Source organism: Cygnus atratus, chromosome 14 (genome assembly GCF_013377495.2).
Source record: "Cygnus atratus isolate AKBS03 ecotype Queensland, Australia chromosome 14, CAtr_DNAZoo_HiC_assembly, whole genome shotgun sequence".
In the NCBI taxonomy this organism is placed as follows: Eukaryota; Metazoa; Chordata; class Aves; order Anseriformes; family Anatidae; genus Cygnus; species Cygnus atratus.
Genome location: NC_066375.1, coordinates 13232269 through 13250380, shown reverse-complemented (window position 1 = coordinate 13250380; position 18112 = coordinate 13232269). Strand labels below are relative to the sequence as shown.

The 18112-nt window shown below is 54.7% G+C and overlaps 1 protein-coding gene across 6 annotated transcripts in view; it reads right to left on the bottom strand.

Annotated features, from left to right (window-relative positions):
- The window catches only part of SIL1 (SIL1 nucleotide exchange factor), a 93929-nt gene extending 83466 nt beyond the window's left edge, over positions 1–10463 (bottom strand). For 2 of the 6 annotated variants that reach the window (XM_035562868.2, XM_035562870.2), the window contains exons 1-3: positions 10418–10458; positions 9272–9363; positions 6872–6995 (exon numbers count right to left, since the gene is read on the bottom strand). The gene's annotated coding sequence lies outside the window, so the exon portion shown is untranslated. Of the gene's footprint in view, positions 1–6871; positions 6996–9271; positions 9389–10417 lie in introns of all 6 variants that reach the window. The other 4 variants (XM_050713561.1, XM_050713562.1, XM_035562869.2 and 1 more) reach the window with 3 other exon arrangements.
- Between the last annotated feature and the right edge of the window lie 7649 nt (positions 10464–18112).

The window sequence follows — 18112 nt, the reverse complement described above, 5'->3', positions numbered from 1 at the left end:
CTCTGCTCCTGCCCTGTGGGGTTAGGGGGAGCTGCTAAACAAGGCAGAGGGCAGGAGCGGGCGCGGGGCTGGTTTGTTTGCGGGAGGCAGTGCCCACCAAGGCAACGTCAGCTCCACCAGGGCTGCGCTGGCAAAGCCCCCAGGCAGCTCAGAAAAGCCCAGGGGTCTCCTGTCAGCACAGGACAAGCCAGCTCCCTGAATAAAACACCTTTAAGGAAAAAAAAAAAAAAAAGCTGTTTCACTAGAATAAACACAACTGAGATGGAAATAAGAAGCAGAGTAAATAAGACGAGAATACTTGAAAGAATCAAACTACAAGTAAATTCACACAGACTGAATTAACGACATAAAAACCAGGCCTAGAACCCTTTTGGGTTCCCTCCCGAGCACCACCACAGCTCCCCGCGCCCTGCCCTCCCCTCAGCCCAGGCCCTCGCGGGCCCCACGTGCTGCACGCTCCTGCAAGAGCCACCGAAGGCCAGGCCCCGGCCCCCAGCGCTGGCCCTGTTGCGGGGGGGGGAATCAGCCCCACAGGTCTGCCCTTCGCTGGCCCTGCCTGCAGCATTTTTGCCACCACCGTTGCACAGTTAATTAGCGGGTGCCAAAATCAATGTGAGAGGTCTTCGCTGTTGCTCCCGGCTCAGCAGCTCCATCCCCGAGCTCTCCGAGGACAGCCTGGCGAGCTCCCACTTCAGCCATCGAACCGCTCAGGGTCCCAGGAGCGGCCTGGAAAGCCAAATCCCACCCCCCTGCCCCTGCAAACGCCAGGCTTGAGCACTTGCAGCTCCGTGCAGAGGCAAATCCCCAGCCCAGGACTCATCCACCAGCTCCAGGTATCCCAAATGGCAGCGGGCTTCAAGTGGTGTCACTCACCTGAGACGGACCTCAGCTGCCATTTTTTCCCAGCATTTACTGAAAGAGCATCTGATGCCTCCTGACAAGTCATATTTAGGCACCATTTTGTCTGTACCAGGATTTCTCGCCAGCCACAGGGACTGGCATCAGCTCTCTCTTGCCAGCCTTACTCGGACAGGATTGCTGTTTCCTGCCAGCCACCCTCCTGCTGCTGGAGATGCACCTGCAGGCAGGCGAGGCTTCAGGTAGAAACCCTTACCACGGCTCAAACTCCCATCTCTGAGCAGAGGACAGCAGGTCCTCCTCCGAAAAGTTTACTTTTTTCCAGCTCTCTGACTTGAGCAGATTTCAGAGAGAAATCAAACGGCTGAGGAGCTCCAGGGCACCCGCACTGCCTTCCTCAGCAAATTCCGATTGTGTTCTTAAACAATGGAAAATTTTCTGAACAATGAAGGGAACAAAAACCACGCTAGCCACCAGAAAACCAGCTAGGACTCAAAGATGCTCCAGCCAGCAAGCTCGCTCTCTCCTAAAGCGATGCTCTGCAAAAACCCAAACAAAGGAACTCATTTACAGCACCACCAGTGAATTTCCTTCCCCCCACAAAACTTGCAAAAGTGCCACCCTTGCGAGTGCCACTAGGATTTCCGACAGCCTCCTGCTGCTGTTGAGCAGACTTCGCAAGCTTCCCCGCACACATTTTGAACTTGATTGCTCCGCGCTCGTCGGAAGAAAAGGAAAGGAGCGCCCTAAAGCCACTTGCTTATTCCTGACATGGGTGCAACAATGCAGATGCACCAACCCCGCCTGTACCCAGCCGGCTGCTTCCCACCGAAGGAACGAGAGCCTGGCGCCCGGCTCTTCAGCCGCTAACCCTGCCAAGGACACATCTCCACGAGCCATCACGCATTAAGCAATAACGCTGCTTTTAAAACCTTTTAAGACCAGAGGTTCCAGCAGAATCTAATTCACTCAAGGCTCCCGCTGGAAATTGTGCATAGTGTAACAGTTTATTTTGTGGGCAGGAGGAGATCAAGAAAATTAATTCCAACTACAAAGGAAAAACTCCCACAGAAGTAGCTGCACTACGGCTGCAATTGCGAGCTGGCCAAGTACATTTTAGGGGTTACACGTTTTCACCTTCACAGTCTTGGAAAAGGAAACAGAGTGAATTTGGGCTGTATGGCCCACCATTTGTTATTGTCTATCTACTGATGCTTACTTGAAAAAACAAAATTTAATTAAGCCCCACAGTGCTGCTTAGCCTGCCTTTGAAATATGCCCACATTAGTGGATCATTACAGTAACTGAAATACGGCTTCATATCGGATCCTTCAAACAGCATCCTACAACATTTACAAATTAAACAATCCTCACGCAGAGAAATTGAGACGGAGTGTTTAGCAAGGGCAAAGAGATGTCTACGGACGAAAACTGAAATGAGATGTGGAGGCGATGAGGCAGAGAGGTGCCGGAGGGCTCCTCCGGACCTTGTCGAGAAGGTTCTCCACGTACCAGGCGCCACGCAAGGAAGCGCGTGCTGGCGCCCGGCGAGCAGGAAGGGCAGCCTCCCCGAGCCCCCGGGAGGCCAGCACGAGCTCGTTTGGGGTTAGGTGTGTGCCGGCACAGTCGGACGAGCCCAGAAGGTGCCTGTGCTCTTCTGTGTGCAGGAGAGATCCAGCACAAGAACTGCAAGGAGCAGAAGAGTCAGCAGTGGAAGAAGGACAACGGCAGCAGCAGTGGAAAGAGAAGGGCGTCCTCACGTCCTCCCCCAGCACCCGTCACACGCTCCCCACACAGGCTGATACGCCTGAAGTCCGAGAGCCAAAAATGCACGGAAACAGCAGAAAAGCAAGAGAAGAGCAACCAGAGAACACGTTCAACGTGACTGGGAAGATCTAGCCCCGCACACTGGCTTACCACGCGGTCCCTTACACCAAACCCTCTCCCACAAGGGGACAGCGTGCACAGCCAGCATTCCCCAGCAGGGCACCAGGGCGAGCTCCTGCCGGTGCCTTCCCGTCCTCAGCAGGCACACGGGGCCTGTTCCTTCTCCCATTCAGGTTTCTGGCGCCTACGGGAGGTGAATCCACACAGCCTCTGTCCCAAGGGAGGATGCCCGGGGCAAACCGGGAGGAACTCTGCTTCTCTGAGAACTCCTGGGCGGCCTGAAACTGGTGAGTGCTGGAAAACACCGGGAGGGAGCGGGAAGAGTGAAAGAGAGGAAGGCAATGCAAGCACGCGCCTTTGTGTCCTTTGGAAACCAGGCCAGAGGATTCAGACCAGCAAGGACAGGGAATCTCAACAGACTGATAAAAGGGGTGCACGACAGCGCTCTCGTGGCACGCAGCATGAGAAATACAGTGCTAACGTTCACGTGGAGCAGACAAACAAAGGGAGCTTTGGTTTCTTGGGGTAAAAGCACCGGCAGGTTAATGAGTCAGCGCCGGTCACAGCAGCACCGCCTGACGCTCGTGAAGCAAAGCAGCAAGTGAATATTGCATGAGCCTCACAGCTCAGGCTTGAGGAGACCCAAGGTCTGTCTTTTCCTTAATAGCATTTGGGGCGATACCAAGGGTTCTTTGGCAAGTTATTTACTCTGAGAAATCATTTTCTTTGAACAAGGGTAGCCCACGCCTGTGTCCTCTTTCACACGCGTCTGGGAGAGGCTGTGCGGGCAGCTCCTATTTCCACGGCGATACACTGGGCAGAGACAAGCCCCAGCCCGAAGGCAAACCTCCCAAACGCGAGGATGGCCGAGCCCTCACCGGCACCAACCCCAAGGAAAGGGGGCTGCAGCTGCCCAGCTTGCAACGCTCGCTTTCGTGAGAAGCAGAAAGCATCAGCCTACAAGAAAGAGAAAAGGAAACCTTGCGAGGACACACCTGGATCCATTTTACAGGAACATGATAAAAGATTCACAGCTGCTGCCCGTGCTGGGGATCAGCAACCGACAGCCGGATTCCCGGTGGCCCTGCTGAGCTACCAGCATGCTGAATCTATTATTTAGAGGCAAAAAGTTCAGCCTGGCATATAATCACTGAAAGCTGTCAACTTCCAGCCTATCCTGGGCACCCTCTGTGTAAAGGATCCTCCCCTGTGAACCACGGACTCCTCACCAACTTCACAGCACAAAAGTAAAACGAGCAGCTGTGGCAAGGAGCAATCCATTATGCATCAAGCTCTGAGCCCCCCAAGACACACAGCACAGGGCAACGTTGGCCAAAAACCTCCTGAACGTATGAAAAAGCTGCCCAGGATCCTTCCTGAAGGAAAAACTGGTAGAGGTGCACCGGGAGCTGCACAGAAGAGCTGGCACACAGAGCACCCCTCCTGCACTGGGGCCAGAGACTCCGCTAGGGCCCACGCAGGTCCCGGCTGTCGAAGGCCAAGCAAGCACCGAACTCGCGTGCCCAGCAGTGCGACTGTCCCCTACCTGCTGACGTGTCCCCTCCTTCCCACCTCCACGGGGACCAGGCGTTTCGGGACCAGGCACTGCTGCCCACTCGCCCCCAGAGCCGCTCTCCCATCAGCACCAAGGCAGGCTGGGGCTGGCTCTGCGCCTCTCAGGCTGCGTCAAAGCCTCCCTGACGCTCAGAAGCGGCACGACCGGCTCACATAAAGGATGAAGGTTGCTGAGCCTCCCGCAGCCCTCCCAAGGCAGGAGGGATCCGCGCCCATCGCAATCAGCAGGCAGCAGCAGCGCTCGGGAAGCGCGGCTAGACTGCGGCACGAGGCTCAGAACGAGCGGGCCTCCCAGTCACAGGTACTTCCAGAAAGCCGCTCACCTACAGCGCTCCTCTCCATCCCTGGACATGCCGAGAACGAGGGTTTAACGCTTCAAACCGGAGCAGAGCGTCCCTCCGACTCGTTCGAGGAAAGGACGGGCAGGGGGTGTCTGCTGGGGGGGGCAGGGCTGCAGCCCAAGGAGCTGCGCGAGTGCCCATTTTCTCCTTCTGCAGTTCAAGGTTAAACATTTCATTTGCGCTGATTTCCAAATCTGCCTCTCTCAAAAGCCGTGCCAGGTAATTAGAATCATTATAACTATTATTAGACCATAATATTATTATAGCATTTTTGCTACACTTGACATCTGTTGGCTGATAGATTTAACTGGTACATAAGAAATAATTGCACATAGATTTCTTGCAAATGAGCACCAACACGGAAGACATTAAAGCGTTCTGCGTCGAAAAAGTTAATTCTATGAAAGCACGCTTGAAATAAAAATTCTAAAATTAACAGTTAAACCTTTAAAAACTCTCATTAAAGCAACTATTTTGGTTCAAAATAGGCAGCTGTTAAAAAAAGACAAAAAACTGTCTTTTCTGTAGGGGCTTAAAGGAGTATACCTGGCTCGGTGCCTCTTCCAGACCAACATCTGCATCGTCCTTCCCCCATCCCAGTGACCCAGAGGTTTCTAAAACACCCTCCCATCTTCCTCTGTCTCTCTCTGCAGCAGGCCTTTCAGTTATTTGCCAGGGAGTCTGGCTGTGCAGACAACCAGCGTAACCAGAACTCTTACAACCTGCTCACTGAAAATCCTCCCGACTTATCTGCAAACCCGCACCTGGGATAAAATACAGCCTCTTGCATCCTGTGAAGTCCAGAGGGCTTTACAACCTGGATTCAGGCTGCAATTTATCCACCAGCAAGACTCAACTGTATCCAGAGTGGAACACAACCTCTCCACCGATAGTTAGCTACAGCACATAGCCCCTGCTGCAAGAAATGAGGAAAAATCCAACAGAAATCACAGGCGTGCTTTGGGGAGGCTGAATTTTCTTCCCTGGAATTGAAATTTGGTCAGGGTGCCGACATCAGCCATGGAGTTTATTGCTCAAACACAAGAGCTAGCACGGCACAGCTTCTCCCTTACGCTGGTGATGAAGCACAGCCAGAGGCAGCAGCTGTGGCCAGGCACCTCGAGCTACCAGCCTTGAGAGGAGGAAGGGATGAAAAACAGAGGAACCCTGAGCTCTCCTTGAATTCTGGGGGCCCGAGTTTCACCCCCCAGTTACACAGACGTGCAAAGAAAGATGTTACAGTGGACTGAAGCACACTTTGTAAGAGGACCAGCCTCTTCACCTTCAGAAAGTTGAACACAGCAGCTCCATACTGACAAAACTTGGGGGCAGTTAGAGCACTGTCTGGACAGTGACATTTTCCCTAATTAAGGCTATTCCATCAGTTAAAGCAACTCCTCCTCCTCAGCTCAGTTTGCACTGCGAAGGTGACAAGCAGAGCGCTGCTGGAACGAGGCATCCTGCAACTGCTCCCACAGGGAGACACCACTCAGGGATAAAAGAAATATTATAATTAATTACGCCAGAGCAAGTCAGTTTTAATCCAGAGTGGAGTAACCCCACAAGGAACGTCCTTAGGACTGCAGGAGAAGAAAGTTGCATTTTTACTGCCTCAGTCACACACAGCCAAGCCTGCCTCGCTGCGGACAGAGCTACGAGGGAAGTACAGCAACACGCTGCAGACCCACGTCCCGCACACACGCCCCTGGGCCCCCAACGCAGAGGGGCTCCTGCTGTTTGTGCGCAGCTGCTCCAGCGAAGCTCTGCTCCCAGGCTGCTCGTTTCTGCCTCACCCTCCTCACCTCGCGGTGAGACCGAGAGCCGGGAGGCGCCTGCTGAGCGCGCACACCGCACGTGGCCGGGGAAGGAACGCTGCCTGGGGGGCTGTCAGAGGAGAAGCTGGGCTGAGGGACTGGAGAACTGCCCTGAGCTGAGCCAGGCAGGCCTAGCGAAAGCCCAGCTTGCAGAACACACACAGTGTTCAGTGAGATTCATGAAAGCTCCCGAAAATCACCCGAGCCTTCAGAAACAGGGCACAATTCCCCCTCAAGAGAGCTGCCCATCACACCTCCAGCCAGCACAAGGGAGCTAGAGCAGGCTTTTCCCCATATCCTTCAGAGGCTTTTTGGCAACCCAGAAGAATCGAGACGAGGTGAGCTCACCTTAATGAGGCGCAGTACTGGCTGGAGAAGGAAAACAAAGCAACTCACCCACGCGTGCACTCCAGGGGTAGCTTTCAGCGATTCCCTGTTGCAAAGGGAGAAAACGTCACGTAGGGACCCTTGGAGCTCTGTCCAAGTCTGCTTCTATTCATTCATCCTTTCCATTCATGGCCTGCAGAATGAAAGAGAAAGTACTTCTATACAACCTGAAAGGACGCCCAGCAGTTAAGAGCTAGAAGCACTCCAGAGGTCATGATCAGAATTGATAAACTGAAGAAAAATTCAAAAAAAAAAAATCCCACAGATCAATAAAAAGAAAAGCCGTAAAAACAAGGCAAAGAACTACCCTTGGAGAAAGCAAAAGCAAAGATCAGATGCACAAATGCAGCACGGGGGAAAACCTCTTGACGGAGGTAATGCCAAAGAAAATCAGGGACTAGACTAAAAACGTGTGTCAGCGTTGCAGCACCACAGCTCCAGCAGCAACAAACTAAACACCATTCTGGGATTTAACAGCATAAAATTCACAGCTCTGTAAGACAAGAAAGGGAATTAGCAAACGCAGCTAGGCCGGGGAGGGCAGAGCTGGAAGCTAGGTGCTGGTCCCGCTCCTCCCAAAGGCACGAACTGGAAGGGCTGTGCCACGACAGGAGCAGGCGGCGACATAACATAGGCAGCTCGTAGGAAGCTGCTGAAGGGTTTCTGCATCCCCGCTCCCCTCCGGACTTGTTACCAGCTCTCAGCACCTAACAGTTCCTACAAGAAGGACAACCATCAGCTGGGTCTCCCTGCTTGTTGAAGGAGAGAGACAGCAGCAGGCTGCTACCTTTGCTGCAAAGGAGAGTTAGGCGAGGTATCGGGCAGCCGCAGCCGCACATCACAGCTCACCCCAGGTGTGAGGGACCAGGACCCACAGCTGGGGACACAGGAGGCACCGCAGGCACCGGGCGATACCCACGGAGACCCACGTCAGGGGTCCTGCCACAGCCCTAAGGGAACATGCCTGCACCCCAACACTAAGCCAGTGCCCGCTGCCATCAGTCTGACCCTGAGCATCCCCCATCCAGCCCCGGGACAGGAGCAGGGACAAGGTGGCTTTTCCAGCCCCATATTTCGTTTTAGCACCCTCCATCTGGCCACTCCTACACCACTAGAGCAGTGACATTTAAGAGCTAAATTAACAGCCTTCTCTTCCCAAAAATACAATAGAGTTGCTCACGCTGCTGAAAGGGCACCCACACAGCAACACAGCACGAGCACAGCTGTACCCGCTCCAATTCATGTCTGTGGTACCTTTCAGAAATGAGGCTCTTCAGCTGCACTTGCCACCAAGCCAACCTGTGCCATGGGCTGCAGCCTTCCCGCATCCTCACCCAGCTCAGCTCCCTGCCACGCCAGAGGCACCGGCAGCAATCCTTACCAAAAGCACTGCGAGGATTTAAGTGCTCACTGAAACGAGGTATTTCACAGAGCGTGAGAGCAGCTGTGCCCATGCAGCTGATAGATGCACGCACAGCTGCACCACACTGAGCAAAACCCCGGCTGAAGGCTCTGCCAGCAATCCAGCAAGTGGGCAAGAGCCACAAGTCCTGTGCAGAATTAGGGCTTAACTTCCAGGAACATTTAAGATTTCACAGCAACTCAAATTGTATTTATTTATTTTTCTTTTTTGGAAAGGGAGCTTTACGAACACGCTGCCTCGCAAACTGCAGCCAGAAGAAATTTGACAAAGCCTTTGTTAACACATGCCGTCTCCTTCCACATGGCTGTTTCCCAGAAGATCCCCAGTGTTGTGGCATTATTCATTTCAGGCGCTAAGAATATCTGTGTTAATAATAAATAATAACCAGCTTTATAGGGAGCTTATCAACAAAGCGCTCAACAAATCTTAATTAAAGCTGATCCACCTACTCCATGCGTGGAAAGTTAAACATTATTTCTCAGAGGGGAAACCTGAGTGGTAACAGAGCTGAGGTGGGTTATGAAAGCCACAGAGGGAGTCGGTAGCAGAGAGGATTAGCACGTAGAAGGACTGACTATTATCCCTAAATTTATCGCAATAATCCACTGCCTTGCAGTAGAGTTGATGTTCTCAGTGTAGAGTTGATGTGCTTTCAATCACACCTGCCCAGCTTGACCACATTGGTATTTAATTAGTCCTCCATTTCTTTGCAAGGTAAGAGCAGGGAAAGAAAAAGGGCTTGGAGGTGATCGAAAGTTTTTGCAGCCTTTTTATTGCTCGTGCTGAAGAAATTCTCAACAGTGAGAAAGGAGGTGGCAGTGGCACAGACAGAGCTTTGCAGGCTGAAGGGCTGAGCTGACACCTCATCAGGAACTGCCTGTTTCCAGCTTATTTCTTTAACAGAAACATATTTGTACCCCTTAAGATCTAGCAAACACATGGCCATACAGAAGGCAGACCCAGGAACCTGCAGACATGGTCCTCACCTCTGTCAGCTGCACTCCTATACCAAATTGAACGTCAGAAGTCTCTGGGTCAGTATTCTGGATGCTTCCACCACAAAACACCTTGGAGGTGGCTGAAAAATATCAGTGTGGGCCAGCCTGGTCATTTAAAGGCAGGGTTAGGGAAAAACAGAGAGAAAGAATGAAGTCCATCCCCTAATAGCACTACCCCTAGAGCATAAACAAATTCTAAAGGATGACGCGGATCAGAAACACGTCTGGTAAACACTGGGGCACGTTACCTGCTTCCTGACCCACACTACTGCACTGAGAGCGCGGCCACGGGCTGGAGCAGCCTCCCTGCACAAGGGGCAGAAGTGCCTTTGCTCGGGCAGCCCGTACTTCTCTGGCGAGCAAATTAAACGGTGTCGGCAAAGTTACGCTTTGTGCCCCTAAACCGTGTTTGTACTAGGCCAGTTCCAGCAGCAAAACACCAAAAAATAACTTGCCACGAGGAAACGGTGCCGAGAGACCTTGTCAGCAATAAACCCAGGCCCCGTTGCGAGGCGGGCGGCGTTGGTTATTTGTCAGAGGCTACCTCAGCAGGAGCGCCAGCCGCTGCTGGAGCCAAACACCCTGAGGTGACGCCCCAGCAGCGCCTGTACACAGAGCCCCGCTTGCTCGGCCCCCGGCTTCACGCACCGGTTGTGGTTTCACTCAGTCTGCACTAAGAGGGCCGTACGCAACCGCGTCCCTAAGTAAAGTTTTAAAACCCAGGCTAAAAACCGCACCGCCGAGCCCAGACCCTGAAGGAAAAGCCCCGTGAGCGGCCCCGCGCTGCAGCCGTGCCCTGGGACACTTTGGGGCCACCTCAGTGGGGGTGTGAGGGGGTCGGGGCACAGCTGAGCTCTCCCTAGCTGGAGCACACAGCACGGCCTTTATTTTTTATTATTTTCCGGTTATTTCGACAACACGAGAGCCCAGGCGGCTGCCTGCGCTCCCCAGCCGCCCTCGGGCCACAACAAACTCCTTTATTCCACCTCGGGGCCTAGCGCAGACCCCGTCCCCGCCGCACTACGGGGCGCAGCGCCCGGCCCCAGCCGCCGCCGGCCCCTCAGGGGCTCCCCGTGCGCGGCCCCGGCCCCATGCGCGCCCCCGCGCCCGCCGCCCGCCGCGCCCCCCACTCACCGCTCCGCACTGCGCGTGCGCGGCCCCGGCCCCGCCCGCCCACGAGGGCGGGAGCGCGGCTGAGGGGAGGGTGCGCGGGGCCGGCGCCAGGCTGAGGGGACGGCGCCATGTTGGGGGCACGGCGCAATGCTGAGGGCACGGCGCCATGCTGAGGGACACCCCCGAGGCGACCCGGGCTGCAGGGCCCGGCAGCCGGCCGGGCTGTTGATCCTGAGGCCCCAGGCTTTTTGTTTGTCCCGCAGTGTGAAGCAGCCCCCTGGCACTGCTGTCCCCCCCATGGCCATAACCCGTCACTGCCCCCTGTCCCTTGGAGCTGCTGAGACAGCTTGTCCAAAAACTGCCTAGCCAGCACAAGCTGGGGGAAGAGGCAAATAAAACGTGGCATTTGTACTTTGCAGCCATCCCTGCCGTGCTGTGGGGAGCACCGTGCTGCAGAGCACGCTGCTGTGGGACAACAGGGTGCTGTGCAAGGGGCCCTGTGTCCTTGGTGCTGTCAGGAGAGAGAAAAGGGCCAATACTGCAGCTGGGAAAATTCCCCTGTGGCTGCCAGCTTCGTTGGCAGCCGTTTTGGTACCTCCTCACGCTGTCCCCACACTGGGTGGGTGGAGGAGGTGACACCCATGCCCCTCACTGCTATTTTGGCTGCAGGTCTGCACCCTTTGGTCTTTGCATGTCTTGAGCAGATAGTGGGGCTGCAGGGAAGCAGAAGGGTGTTTGTTCCCAGCCCTGGCACCCGGCGTCCCCCAGGAGGGAGGCGAGAGGCCAGGGAAGGTGCACAGGCTGCCTCTCCTGCCTTCCCCGGGTATGGGAGCAGCTGGGAGCTGGCTTTCCCTGTGAGCCACAAGGACAAGGAGGGGAAGGATCTGTGCTGGGGTTCCTGAGGAAGCTTTGCCCAGGAATAAGCGCCAACATTACCACTAACACGGCCGTAAGCAATGCTGCGATGCTCTGGCAGGGACAGTGCTGAGCACTGCACTATAAGTGGGGCTTTGCCCTCCTTTTCTCTCAAACCTCATGCGTTTTGTGCCTCCAGCAGTAGGTGATGGATTGTAGGAAAATCTCAGCCTTAATTCAGAGTAAATGAAATGTTTTCAGTCTTTCCAGGTCGGATATAAACACCTCAGAATCAAAACCCACAAAGCCCATCAGAAGTGCTTCACAGATTTATTAAGTTTTAATGCCACGGTTTTTCAGGCAGGTATGTGATTTTGAGCAAGGCATAACTCTTGGTCCTCAGCTGAAGCACTGCACACTCCAGCCTTTTCCCTCTCCTCCCATGGTCAGCCTGGGCCCTCAGCTCACCAGAGCAGCACTGCCAGCAGCTCCACCCATCTCGGCTGAAGGCCTTCTGTGGTCTCTCCGGCCGGGCAGGTGAGCTGGGTTCTGCTGTTCCCTTTTGTTCCTGCCACGTGGATCTGTTCTGGTGGGAGTCCCGCAGACGGGGATAACCAGAGGTCTCTCGGAAGCTGTGGTTGTCAGTGACATCCAGAGGAGGGCTGGGACATCTGTGCCCTGGTGCAATGATGGGTCTTGAACTTCTTTGGCTGCTGACCCTTTTCAAAGTGACTGCCCAGCTGTCCCCACACCTGCTGGGGACACCCTGCCCCAGCCGGGTGGTGTGACACAGGTCTCATGCTCGTCCTTCCCTCTGGTGCAGCCCAAGAGTGCTCTCCTCCATCCCTGGGCAGCAGAGAGCCTTGGCCACAGGAGATAATTGCTCTGCTGCAGATGGGAGATAAAAAGTAAAATTCAGGCAGCAGGTGCTGGAGGAACATCAGCAGGAGGCAAAGAGCTCCTTCGCATAAGCTCTGCCTCTGCTCTCCTGTTTATTGGGGTTTTACTGGAAATCTTTTGGAGCATTGAGAAGAATAAAGTCCCCCTCCTCCCCAAAAGAAAAACCTGGATCCCGACACCCCCGAGCTTTCAGGGAAGGGGAAGCTGCAGTGACTGCTGCCCTGGGGGTGGCTGAGCTCGGCTGTGGGTCTGGCCCATATGGGAGGAGATGAACCAGGACTGTGGAGCCCTGCTGCTGCCCCAGTGCATGAGCTAGCCCTCTGGGTCATCCCTACGGCTCCCTGCATACCCATGGCCTGTTCTGGGGGCTTGGGAGCTGCAGCAAAAAGTGGGAGCCTGTGCCATGGATCCCAGCAGGAGCAGCGTCGGACGCCAGCCCCAGGCAGCCTGGAAAGTCTTGCTAAGATGCTTGTCCAGAGAGACACGCTGCTGCATCCTCGGGCAATGCCAGCCTAATCCCCTCTTCTGAAATCGCACGCACATCAAAGAGATTAAAAAAAAACATGCTCTGCATATATTATCTTTTGCATTTCGAGATCGAGTTCTTCAACAGTGCCTGTTCGATCTGATGGGATGGAAGCTTTTTCTAAAGGTACTGAAGAAGATGGGTGTGAGAGAGTAATTCGGGGCTGGGAGTAATTTTTCATCAATGTACTTGAAGACAATCACAGCACTAGGAGGGAGGCCTAATTGTGGAGTTGTGTAATTAGTTTTTATGTCACTGCAATTATTCTGTTGGCTACATATAAAGAACATGGCAAAATGCAGCACTTAATTTTAAATCAGGACTTGATTCTCTTTCAGTAGGTAATTGATGTTGATCACATCACTTAGCAGTGACTATAAAATGCGCTATTTAGATTGTAAAAGGATGGAGAAAGGGACTAAGCAGATAGGTAATTGATGGATCATCGGGCTGCATTGGTGGGAGGCAGCATTAATCCATCAGATGTCAGTTGTCTCTGTTTCCAGCCACTTCTGGCCATCGTTAGTGGCCCAGAGCATTAACGAACGCGGAGCCACCGATCCCTGCAGCCCAAAGCGTCGCACACCGCAGTGAACAGCCGCTCTGCCTGCGGACGGCGGTGTCAACCGGTGAATTTGCACTTCATGCAATTGATTTCTTGTGTCTAAAGACCTCCTGCCAGGGGCAGGCGTTGCTCTCTGCTGCTCAGGTTGAGCGTGGGGTGGGCTGCAGGGGTGGTCTCCCTGCACCCAGCATCCCGGTCGGGCTCCAAAGGGGAAATCAGGAAAGCCAAGAGAGCACAAGTGGGTTATTCCTGTGAAACAGCACTGGCAGCTTCTCAGCCGGCAGCTTGACAAGTTTAACATTTCGCGCTTTGGGTGAGAAGTTCCCCACGAGTGATGTGGTAGCAATCAAAGCGATGCTCATGTCAGGGTTGCTCACAAGAACAGCTTTTTTGGCACTGCCCTCGGAGGGGAGAATACTGGGGGCACCTTCCAGCTCGTTTCCCGGGGACAGCCACACTCCCTGCATCTCCACGTGTCCCACTCATGTGAGCTGGGAGGAGAGATGCCAGCGCCCTGCGTGAGTCCCTGTGCTTGGGACTTTGCTCCAGGGGATCAGTAAGAAGAGAAGCTGAGTTGGTAAAACTTTTCCTTGCCTTTGCCACTGGCCATAATTACTCGATTTCAAGCAGTATTTGCAAGCGGTTCCAATGATTGGGCGAGGACAGGAGTGATGCTCCTGCACTGTGCCAAGCAGAGCCAGCGGGCACAGCCTCGGGGCAGGAGGCGAGATGGCATGGTGGCTGCAGGGATGGTGCTCAGTGACCTGGGGTGACTCCTGGGCCACCTGACCAGAAATTCAGATTTTCTTCAGCAAAAACACGTGAGTTTGTGCCCAGGAGCGTCATGTGCTCAGCTGCAGCCACCCTCCTAGTGGTGTGTGGCTCCCTTATATTTCCAATGAACAATCCAGGAGGTTTTCCTACTATTATCTTTTTATTTTTTTTCTAAAACAACCCCGAGAATGATAAACAGCATCCCCGCACCACGCGCTCCCCAGAAACATGGTGCCCAGTGAGCGAAGAGCACACAGAGCATTTAAGGAGGGATAATGGCTGTGCCATAATTGCTGGGCGTTCGGGGGAGATTTCACGCTCAGCCTGCGTGCGGCTCGGTGCTCGCGGCTGTTTCCTGAGCCGGCGCGCGGGGAGCGGTGCCGGGGCATCCCAGCGCCGCAGCCAGGCATCGATTCGCTCCGGTCCCCGGAGCCGAGGCTGGAGAAGAGAACCGCGCGGCGTGCAATGTGTTGTTCTCCCGGATAATGAGCAAACTCAACAGGCTGAAGGTGACTTCAGACGAGTTTCCAGGTGTCAGGTCTGGGCTTTGCATTCTACACTCATACCAAAAGAGATGAATTTGTGGCCAGATGGTCGCTGTTCCAACAGTGCGGGGAGAGAGTCCCAGCAGGGTTGTTGTCCGAAACACTATTCCCCTCCAGCCTTTCCTCTCTTCCTTCCTCTCATCCTTTGCTGTAGCTCCAAAAGAATTAGATTAAATTGAGGCTCCAGCAGTGCCATGTGTAACGACCTGCAGATCTGGCACAGCACTGCTTTGCCTCCTAGAGCACTGGTGATAGCCACAGCCGGGCAGGTGCCACACTGGGATGGTGAAACACGTCTTTACAGCTCACAAAGTGAGGTGTGACCCAGCCTGAGCCCGGTGCAGACTACTTTCTGCAGTGCAGATGCATCCGGAGAGAACAGATGTGAACACAAGGCTTGAGACCGGGCAGCATCACAGCTGCCGGGCTGCCCCGCTTCCTTTGGGAGTGCTTTCTCTCACCCATTTTGCGTGCTTTACCCGTCTTTTGTTCCCTCCCTGGGCACAGTGTTCCCCCATGGCACCTCCTTCCTCCTCTCCTTTACCGCAGCTGAGGCCGCTGCTGCCAAGCGGGGGCAGAGCTGCTGGAGGGGCTTTTTGGGGTCTGCATCGCTCCTCTCGCTGCTGGGACCCGGGGGGTTCTGCAGGACCAGCTCTGCCACCGCAGCATCACCCTCCCCAAATTGCCGGACCATCAGCCAGCCCCTGCTTGCAGCCTCCGGTCTCCACCAGCCCAAACGCCGCTTCAGTCTCCATCAAAACCAAAAACGACTCGTCCACGGCCAGCAGGCGAGCGGGGCTTTGCTGACAATCGCTCGGAGGCTTTGGAGCAGTAAATGGGATGTGACGAGCCGAGGGACCGTCCCTGCTCTCGGGGAGGCTGTGCCAGCGGGGCCGAAGCTTTGCGGGCGAGCTGGTGCAGAGCCTGGGGCCGGGATCCCAGCGAGTGTCAGCCCCCGGCGCCACTTCTCCCGCTCGGATGCATCCGCGGAGCCTGGGTTATTTGGGAGCCCCACAGTGGCAGACAACCCCGGCATTTCATCGCGGGCTGTGGCAACGTCGCTCATCGCAGCAGAGCGGTTTGTGGCACCCAGGCTTCCCTCACCTGCTTCCATTTGATCCCGGGTTTTGATTTAATTAGATAAGGTGGCAAAGGTGATCAAAAAAATGAATGAATCAAAAAAAAAATCATCATTCAAAGCTGATTTCCTATGAAGCTACACATGATTTATAAGCAGAGAGGAGAATAAAGCCTGGAACAAGAGCAGAGGGGCCTGGCGGGTGCGTAACTGTTGCGATGGGAACATGAAGTTTTTACTGCCGCCAGTTCGGCTGCCACAGGGCTGGGGCTGGGAGCTGCAGCCTGGCTGCACCAGCGGTCCCCAGGGCCACATCCAGCGCTGCCACTTCCTCGCCCCCGCATCCGAAGCATCCCTGGATGCACAGCACACATGGGTTTGGGAGCGAACGCCAGGACAATTAATGGGGACGCTTCCCATAAAGTGGAAACAGGGAGGCTGTAAATCTCGGCAGTGCCGCACACATAGGGGAGAGGGATAGTTATGAGCAGTTATTCCCTGCAAAAATGGACTTTAAGTCATCACCTATCACCAACGCCTAGTGCTGGATGCTCTGAAGTGGCCCGGCACAGCCTCTGTGACTCCTTTTACACCGCAGTGCAAGCGAGTGACCCCGTTGCCTGCCACCTGGGGATATTTGTTGCGTGTCGGCACCTGCTCACGGGGTGATTTTTCACCGTGTCAGATATTAGTTACAAACGGTTACCAGGCCCCACGCAGCGCTTCAACAATATTGTCTAACAAAACACTGCCAGGGAAGCACATCAGTCGAGCCGGCCAGCTCCTGGGAGCCCCCGTGGTGCCAGCACGTGTTAAGAGCACATCGACGCAGCCTCTGAGGCAGCCCAGAAGGGCCGAGTTAAGGTGATGCAGTTCCTAAATATCTCGGTTTGGGATTTCAGAGGTTCAGCTTCCTCTGGGCTGCGTGGTGCAGGGGGGATCCCAGCACCAAGTCATCCTTCGCTCTAGTAGCTGGACTTCAGGGGAGGATGATGTCTATGGGCACCTGGGAAGCGAACAGCCCTGCAAAGCAGCAACAAGACCGAGCTGCTTTTTTAGGGCCTCGGCTCCGTACCCCCGTAACGACGAGGCTTTGGGGAAATGGCCAGGCACGTCCACGGCGCAGAGCAGACGATGGTGAAGCGAGGACCCAGCTGCCCGATCTGTCCCGCCTGCAGCCTGCCGGCAGCGTGGCAGGGGAAATGAAGATGTTATCGAGCAGCAGCACGCAGCAGTAATTGAAAGCCTTTTTGCTGCTGGAAACCCTCAAGGCTGCCAGTCTCGTCTGAGCTGCCACTTGCAGACACTTTTTCATTTCCTCTCTGTTTTTGCCTAAACTTTCCATCGAGGGCACCGATTCCTCATCACGCAGCCTGCATGGCAATGATAAATATGTAAATACGGAGGTATTTCCAGCCCCTCTCCTGGGCTGTTGTGGATAAATTTGCCATGCCTGTAGCCTCCTTTTCTCTGCACATGCTAGGAGCAGCAGGCTCTGCCTGAAGCTTGGCAGGGAAAAGCTTTTGGGGAAGCTGCGTGCCAGAGGATGTGCAACAGCACTTTGGTGCTGCTGGAGGATGCTGACAGCCTCGTCTCTGGGTCACTGTGGGGAAAAACAGTGGCCAAAGTGATGGGGCGAGCGAGGCTGCTCCCCTGCCTCCCCCGGTGCCTCCTCGCTGCTCCCCCCTGCAAGCCCCCGTGGGGAATTCAGAGCAGGAGGGGAAGGGTAAAAGCAACAGCTGAAAAGCTGAAAATGGGAAGTATGAAGAAAGGCTCTAATTTTCCCCAAATCTCTTAATCCATTAATCACAGTGAGAATTCTGTACGGAAACCTCCCTCTCGTTTAATACCGTCTAAAGATTGTCAAGATAGTAATGACTGTTTTGCGGGGGAGGAGGAGGAGCGAGGTGGGACAGGCTGGAGCCGTGGGCTTGTCTCCAAGGAGAGGAGATCAGCCCTTACCAGCAACGAGCCAAGCACGTGGATGAGCAGCGATGAAAAGCTCCGCTGGACCCTGCAGCAGGAGAGCTGCAGCAGATGCTGGGCAGATCTGCCTGGGCAACTGAAACAGTTTTTAAGGGTTTTAAGAGCAGCCTTGAATGTCCTCTCTCCCCCACCGTGCCCTTCCTCCTCCCCGTTCATGCTGCTCCCTCCCTTGCTCCCGTAAGTTTCAGGAGTTCCCAGCTGTGTTCCTCCCCGCCCTGCTGTCATGCTGCTTCTCACTCCCTTGCCGCTGTGGGAAACAAAAGGCTGGGGAGAATGAGGGAAGCCTCCAGCCCCGGGGGGGGCAGCAAAGGCGTTGTCCTCCCTGCAACGCCACTGCTACCGTCGGAGATATCCCAGCTGCAGAGGGAATGGTTTTGCAGGATTCATTTATATTAGGAGTTTCCTAACAGCTCCATCCACCCAAACCACCTTCCAGCCCTTGACCAGAAACAACCAAGGTGCTTTTCCACATGAAGAGACTTCCCAC